This window comes from Coturnix japonica, chromosome 35 (genome assembly GCF_054131305.1).
Source record: "Coturnix japonica strain WE chromosome 35, WE-NBRP24, whole genome shotgun sequence".
Lineage (NCBI taxonomy): Eukaryota > Metazoa > Chordata > Aves > Galliformes > Phasianidae > Coturnix > Coturnix japonica.
Window position 1 is genome coordinate 3,873,288 of NC_140697.1, and position 7,382 is coordinate 3,880,669.

At 48.2% G+C, this 7,382-nt stretch overlaps 1 long non-coding RNA gene across 1 annotated transcript; it reads right to left on the reverse strand.

Annotated features, from left to right (window-relative positions):
* Positions 1 to 856: 856 nt before the first annotated feature.
* On the reverse strand, positions 857 to 4,585 carry LOC146755225 (uncharacterized). The gene is made up of 3 exons (XR_014938342.1): positions 4,367 to 4,585; positions 3,574 to 3,617; positions 857 to 973 (listed from the first exon to the last, which is right to left on the reverse strand). It is a non-coding gene; the product is annotated as an uncharacterized LOC146755225 (long non-coding RNA).
* Positions 4,586 to 7,382: the final 2,797 nt, after the last annotated feature.

Genomic DNA, 7,382 nt, shown 5'->3' on the forward strand with positions numbered 1-7,382 from the left:
CTACTGTAGCTGAAGAGATGAGGAGGCAGCTGCTCATCTGCAGAACAAGCAGCACTGCCAGACACTGGGCCAGGTGAGCACCTCCTGCTGCAGCGTGATGATGACAGGGCTGGAGATGATCTGCAAAGCCAGCTTCAAAGTGGGAGACATGAGTCAACATGGCAGGAGGACAGAGGTGTTAGGGAGCAGCCAAGGCATCAAAGAGTATCAAAAGGCTTTGAAAGGTATCACAAAGCGACAGCCAGGAAGACTGGGATTATCATGAGCAGCAACCTGGATGCTAGAGATTATTTGCTGCCATACAAAATGGTAGAGATCTTGCTGCTGACATCCCAAAGCCATGCAAAATGGGAACCCAGAGCTCTGCCTGCACGAACCCCACAGCCATAGCATTGCAAGCTGAGCTGCCTTGCTGTTTGTTGCATTCATCCCAAACCCTGTGAATGAAGACTCGGAATGCAGCCAAGGCGATGATTGAGCATGAGAGTGACTTTATTCAATAAAAGACAGGAGGGCTTGAGAGGTCAAGGGTGAAGATAGGACTCCTCTTGTCAAGATGAGAGTGGCTCAGAGCTGGTGCTGCTGCCTGGTGCCTGGGACTGGCAGCCTGACTCTAAGTCCCCATCTAAGATGCTCAGCTTCACCTCACTGATGCTGCCCTGCTCCTGCATGGTGGTGCTGCTTCTGGGGCACTCGGGCTGTGCTTGGGATGGGCAGCACTGCAAAGGCGCTGGGTCACAATCCAGGCAGGTGACTGCTGTGTCTGGCAGGCTCAGGTCAGGAGCTTCAGCAGAGCCAGGAGATATGAGAGCATGAACGTGGATGAGCCCCTTGTGTCCATCACTGTTACCATGTGGAAGGCTGTCATCCGAATTGCAGCGATTTGTGCTTAATAAGAACTCTCCATTGATGGAAACACACTGCACATCACTACTTGGTTTGGATCTTTGGGGTTGACAAGGGCTCGAATTATCTAGGAAGGCACAGAAACACAAGGGTTAGTGTCAAACGTTTGCAAGTTGAATCATGCAAGAGGTTGCTGATACTTGGTAATAGAGTGGCGGCAGGACGAAGCAAATAAGCTTGAAGCAACAGAGCCACTGTCTTGAAAGTGATCCTCGTGCAGGTCCATAAGTTTTGATTCTGCCTGGACTTCATATGGGGCAGTATGACATCACAAAGGGGTGATATGATGTCACAAATGGGCATTATGACGTCACAAATAAGCATTATGATGTCACAAAGGGGCACTATAATGTCAAAAAGGGGCATTATGACATCACAAATAAGCATTATGACGTCACAAAGGGCATTATGACATCACAAAGGGGCATTGTGACGTCACAAAGGATCATTATGACGTCACAAAGAGGCATTATGACATCACAAAGGGGCATCGTGACGTCAGAAAGGGGCATCGTGATGTCAGAAAGGAGCATTATGACATCACAAAGGGCATTATGACATCACAAAGAAGCATTATGACATCACAAAGGGGCATTATGACATCACAAAGGGGTGTTACCATCACCCTGCGCCCAACTCCTCTCTCCCTCCTATTGGCTCCCTCTCCCACCAATCCCCGATCTCCCCTCCCCTTAGGCATTGAATTCTCTTCTCACTACCTCCTCCCAGTCCTCCCCTAGGAACAGAAACCATTCAGATTCTACAGCAAACTACAGCATCTGCACTGCAAGAGCTCACTGAACCACCTGCAACAATGAAACATGGTTTTGGAGAGTGGGTCTGAAAACACACCTTTAGACAGCTGTCTCCCTGTAGCCAAAAGGAAACCAAGCAGCAAAAGAAGAGTCCAGCCTGAAACATGCCCATGCTACTAGCCCAGGTTTTTCACAGTGAATGTAAAATCCATCCTGCTCTTGAGGTAACAAATGACCAGTGGGTCTCCCCTTGCTCCACCCCTTCTCCTTCAAAGCCAGAAAAAGAAAGAAAAAACAAGCTTCTGTACAGCTGCCGTTATTTCTGACAGCGAGTGTAATCACAGAATCATAGAATGGCCCGGGCTGGAAGGGACCTCAAGGATCATGAAGATCAATCGCCTCCCTGTCCCTGCTGGCCATCCCCTCTTCTGATGGAGCCCAGGGGACCATTTGCTCTCTGAGCTGCAAGAGCACGCTGATGGCTCACGTTCTGTTTTTCATCCACCAGGACCCCCAGGTCCTTCTCTGTGGGGCTTCTCTTAAGGACTGCTCCTCCCAGGCTGTAGAAATGCCTGGGATTCCTCCAGCCCAAGTGCAAAACCTTGCACTTTGCTGTCTTGAACCTCATTAGATTCACCTAGGCCAACCTCTCGGTTGAGCTCCCTCTGAATGGCATCCCTTCCTTCCACTGCATCAGCCGCACCACTCAGCAAACAGCAGAGGGTGCACTCCATTGCATCATTGGTGTCACTGATAACCATGTAAAAAAGCACTGGTCCCAAGACAGACTCCTGGATGACACCACTTGTTATTGGCCTCCACCTGGACACAGAACCATGAATCACCACCCTCTGTCTGTGGCCTTTCAACCAATCCCTTATCCACCAGGTGGTCCACCTGTCAAATCCACATCCCTCCAGTTTAGAGATAAGGATGTGGTGGAGGGCAATGTCAAAGATCTTGCTCAAGTCCAGGTCAATGACATCAGTTTCCTTCCTTTTGTCCACAAATGCCGTCACTCCATCATAGAAGAGCACCAGATTGGTTAGGCATGGCCTTCCCCTGCTAAAGCCACGCTGACTGTCTTGGATCACATGCTCATTCCTTATGTGATCAAGCATGTCTTTGAGGTGTATCTGTTCTTCACCATCTTCATCACAGTTCTACATTTGAATCAAATAATTGGTGTTGCTGTCACGAAGAAAACCTCTTTGTCTTCTACTCCTGCTGCACATCTGTGCTTTCACCAGAAGCAAAGGGAGAGGCCACCTCCTAGATCCAAATTTTAAGAAACCAACACCCAATAGGTGTCATCTGAAGTAAAATAGGAGAGAAATTAAGATGACTCTTTTGCATCCAGCTTGGATCACTCCCTCACTCAGGCACACCACCATCAGATCAAGGAGATGCTGCCTTCAGCTTAGAGACTGTATGGGAAATCACAGCTTGAACCTCTGATTAATCAGCTGAGGCAAGTGTTGGGCCAGCTGCGGGAGCACAGGTGAGAGTAATCTAGCTGTGCTCACAGAAGGGGTGGACCTCGACTGCACCTCTTCTGAGACCTCACCTCATTTAAACGCTGACCACCAGTAAGGCAGAATCTCTTGGAGACTGCTCCCCAGTTGAGACTGCCTCAGCTTTCTGGTCAAGGCATCAACATTGGTCAGTTTTCCTTTGCTAATAATCTTTGACTATTTACCACCATCTTGGTTAACATCTTTTTACTAGCCACCCTTACAGAGACCATAAGGGCTTGGGCTTCCAAACTCTCAGCAAGCATTTGGATCAGACAGCTTCCTGCTGGGGAGCCCCCTGCATCACTGCTGCCTCCTCGTGTTCCGTACCCGCAGATGCTACAGAGCTCATTAGCATGGACTTCCTTCCTCCCCTCAGCAGCTGCTCCTGCACTCACCTTCATTCCTACTCAGATACCGGCCGCTTCCAGCACCAGCTGACCTGCAAGACACAGAAAGGAAAGGTGGGAGTCATGCAAACGCAGAAGCCCAAGGCTGCGTCACCACCACGTATGGCAGCCTCGGGAAGTCAGCTGAAACTACATCCTTTGTCAGAATGGAAACAGGCACCGTCAATTAAGTGTGACCTCTGAACTCATTGCCACCATCAGAAATAGGCACTGAAATTGCTCACTTCACTGCAGCTGGTTACCTCCTGATTTTGGGTAAATGCGGACACTGTCTTGAGGGCTACCAGAAAAACGACATCAACTTCATTGTAGGTGGTTAAGCTTGGAAGCTGGACTTGAGCAAGAAAAGTTTCTCAGCTCAGAATCACAGAATTATCAAGGTTGGAGAAGACCTACAAAATCATCTGGTCCAACCATTACCAATACTTCCCGGATAAATCATACCTCTCAACACAACATCCAAACGTTTCTTGAGCACTCCCATGGTCGGTGACTCCACCACCTCCCTGGGCAGTGCTATCCAATGCCTGAATACCCTTTAGGGGAAGTAATATTTCCTAATGTCCAGCCTGAATCTTTCCTGGCACAGCTTAAAACCATTCCCTCTAGATCTATAACTGATCACACGAGAGAAGAGGCCAAACCCCAGCTCACTACAACCTCCCTTCAGGAAGTTATAGAGAGTTATAAGGTCTCCCCTGAGCCTGCTCTTTTCCAAGCTGAACAATCCTAGTTCCCTCAGCAGCTCCTCGTAAGGTTTGTGCTCCAGACCCCTCACTACCTTTGTAGCTGAAGACGTTCCAGAACCGCAAGGTTTTCTTGCAGGGAGGCGCCCAAAACTGAATAGGTCAAACATCCTTCTCTCCATCATTGCTGTCACGTGGAAGGCTGTCCTTGGAACTGCAGTGACTCATGCATCCTAACTGCACTCCATTGATGGAAGCACAACGTGCATCATTGCAACTTGCTGGTGGGTTCATGTATTGGCAAGGGATCGATTCACCTGGAAAGAGTAGATACACAGCATTTAGCGTCAAACTTTCACTGTCCAAGGAGGCAAAGGCTTGGTGCTGCCTGTCAAGCAGGTTTCAAGCAGCTTGTGAGACTCATCTGGGAAAGACAGGAGTCAACCAAAGATGTCAGGCACAGGCTTGAATGCCAGAAGGAGGTACAAGCCCACTGAAAGCATGAATTCTGCCTGTGTTGCTGACAAGCAGTGTTTTGAAAGCTGGATTTGCACCCTTACCTGCCAGGACCAAGACTTCTACTTCAGAGGACTCCCTGGCACTGCTCTGCAGTTGGTGTTTGGCCACAGGGGATGGTTTGCCCAGGCAGAAGCAGGAACGCCAACTGCCAGCTGCTGACTCTGCCCTCTTACTGGGAGAACTTGGTCTGGAGAGAGAAAACAGAGCATGCTGTCAGTCGTGGTGCAGGGTGAGGGAAGAGCTGCACTGAGCCCTTGCCAATTGTTGCCTGTTCCTGGTAATGCCTGCTTTCTGCTGAAACACAGCTTAGAAACACCCTCTGTTTCAAACAGCAGAGGATGCTTCCATTCCTACAGCTCAGCCCTCAAGTCCTGCTGGCTACATTCCTCTTAATGATTTCAAGCAAGATTCGGAGCATGTGAGCAAAGGCTCCACAGCCAGACAGGAAAGGAGCTGGCAGGCGTAACTGCTTTCTGAGGAACCGTACAGTTATAAGGGAAGCTCAAAAGCATCCCTGACTCTTACGTTAACACCTCCTCGGCCTCAGCTCACTGCCACCTTTAATTTCTAGTGCCAGCAAGTCTGACCAACAGCTCTGCTTACAGGAGAAGCACAATTGGTTTCAGGCACATGGCCCTGAAATCTGGAAAACCCCAAGATTTCCATGTACAGCCAGCACAGAACAGGATAGACGCCAGCATGGCTTTCTGCATCTTGTGACTGCCTGCCCAACCAGGAAGGAAAGGCACCTTGTGTGGCTCCACTGAGGCCATAAGGCAACTGTGTGTTAGTTGAATCCTCAAAGATATAATGGACAAAAAATAAACCAATAAAAATCATCCGAACAATGATGGTAGGGGCTGGAAAGGGAATTCCTCTTTCTTTACCTTTCAGATGGAAAATCAATGATTGCGTTGAAGTTCCTCAGTACAGCTGCAGGCCCTTTCTCCACTTGTATCTTGCTGCTCCGTGTTGCAACAGGAGAGCTGCTCTGGCCTCTCCTCTCAGCCTGTGCCGCCTGCACGGTGAGCAGCTTTGTGGATGGAGAAACCCACACAGACTTGGGCCCAGGCAGAGAACTGTGCCCTGCAAGGGAAAACCACAGCTAAGACAGAAAAGGAAGCAGCAGCACAGCCATCCCCATTCTGCATATCTCTCAGAATTGCTCATCCGAGCCACTGGAAGAAGAGGAGCTCAAAATAACTGTGTGCTCAGAGGTATGCTCGTGGCAAAGGACACAGCCACAATTAAGAGCAGCTCACTGTATCTTAAGAGGCAAACAAAAAGCCTAGAAAAACTAGGGGCCAGAGATCTCAGAAAGCATCACTGCCACACTTCAATCAAGTTTCACCTGCTTGCAAAACATCTTAAGAGCAGTGATGGTTTTCTCTATGTAAGGCTTGGACACTCTCAGGACCCATCAACAGGGCACCATATTCTAACCTAAGCCCAGAAGCCTGCTGTCTCCTCAACAGTAACAGAATTTTCAAAGGTCTTGGAGAAGCCCTGGATTGGATGAAGCTGTCAGATTTAGATCAAGCTAATGGAGGAAGATGCTCACCTACTCCCTCTCCCATGGCTGGTGTGGATTTGGAGCAGAAAAGGACGTCTGTGTAAATAGTACTGTTGAAATATCAACTGGTAGAGCAGTGTTGCACATTGTACAAATCACAGTTGGACATCCATGGACAGCTGATGATAAAAGTAATTGTAGGGGAAGAGCTGGATGAAATATTGTTAAAAACAAATAATCATTTTAGCTGCACGTTTGTAAGCATTTCTTTTCATCCTTCTCAAAACAGTTTCATGGCAGAATAAAGAGGACACGTTCACACAGACATTTCCACAGCCAGACTAGGGAATAATCAAAGAATATCAACCAAAACATGTTTCCTACCAGTTACATGAATCTTGAAGGTGAGTTTCTAGCCAGCAGCCTCGCAGCTGTACTCCCCTTTGTTGCAGTAATTCATTCCTGGATGTAAATCACATGTAGAAAAGTGTTGCTATGATACTAGATGACAGAGAAAGTCCTATAGCCAAAATGTTTTGCACCAGAGAGGCTGTCAGTTGATCCTCCAAATGCAAGACACACAAAATGAAGCGTTCCTTTATCTCTGGGATTCCAAGCATTTTCTCACCTCTGACTTTCACTTGGAATGTTGCTTTGTCATCTTTTGTTTCACAGCTGTAGCTCCCTTGGTCTTTCAGGGTCACATTTTTGACCATGAGCTTGCGGTGCGTCCCCTGGGAGATGATGGTTGTCCTCTGGTCCTGCTTCACCTCTGTTTGATCTTTCTTCCATACGACAGCTCCGCTTGCAGCTGACACCTCACACACCAGCTCCAGGTCTTCAGAAGGACTGACTGATATTTCTGAAGTGGTTTTGGGCTTGCTGACAACATTAATGGCTTCATCTGAAGAAAAAAAGAGAAAGTGGTTTACATCCTGACTCAGGCTTATTCAGCACAGCATGAAGATACAGTTAGAACTGATTGTAATGTCTCTGCTCATTACATTTGGGTGATTGAGTTTCACCTCTGGAGGTACTCACATACAAACGTGTGCTTGATTCTCCTGTGTAAGGAAAGA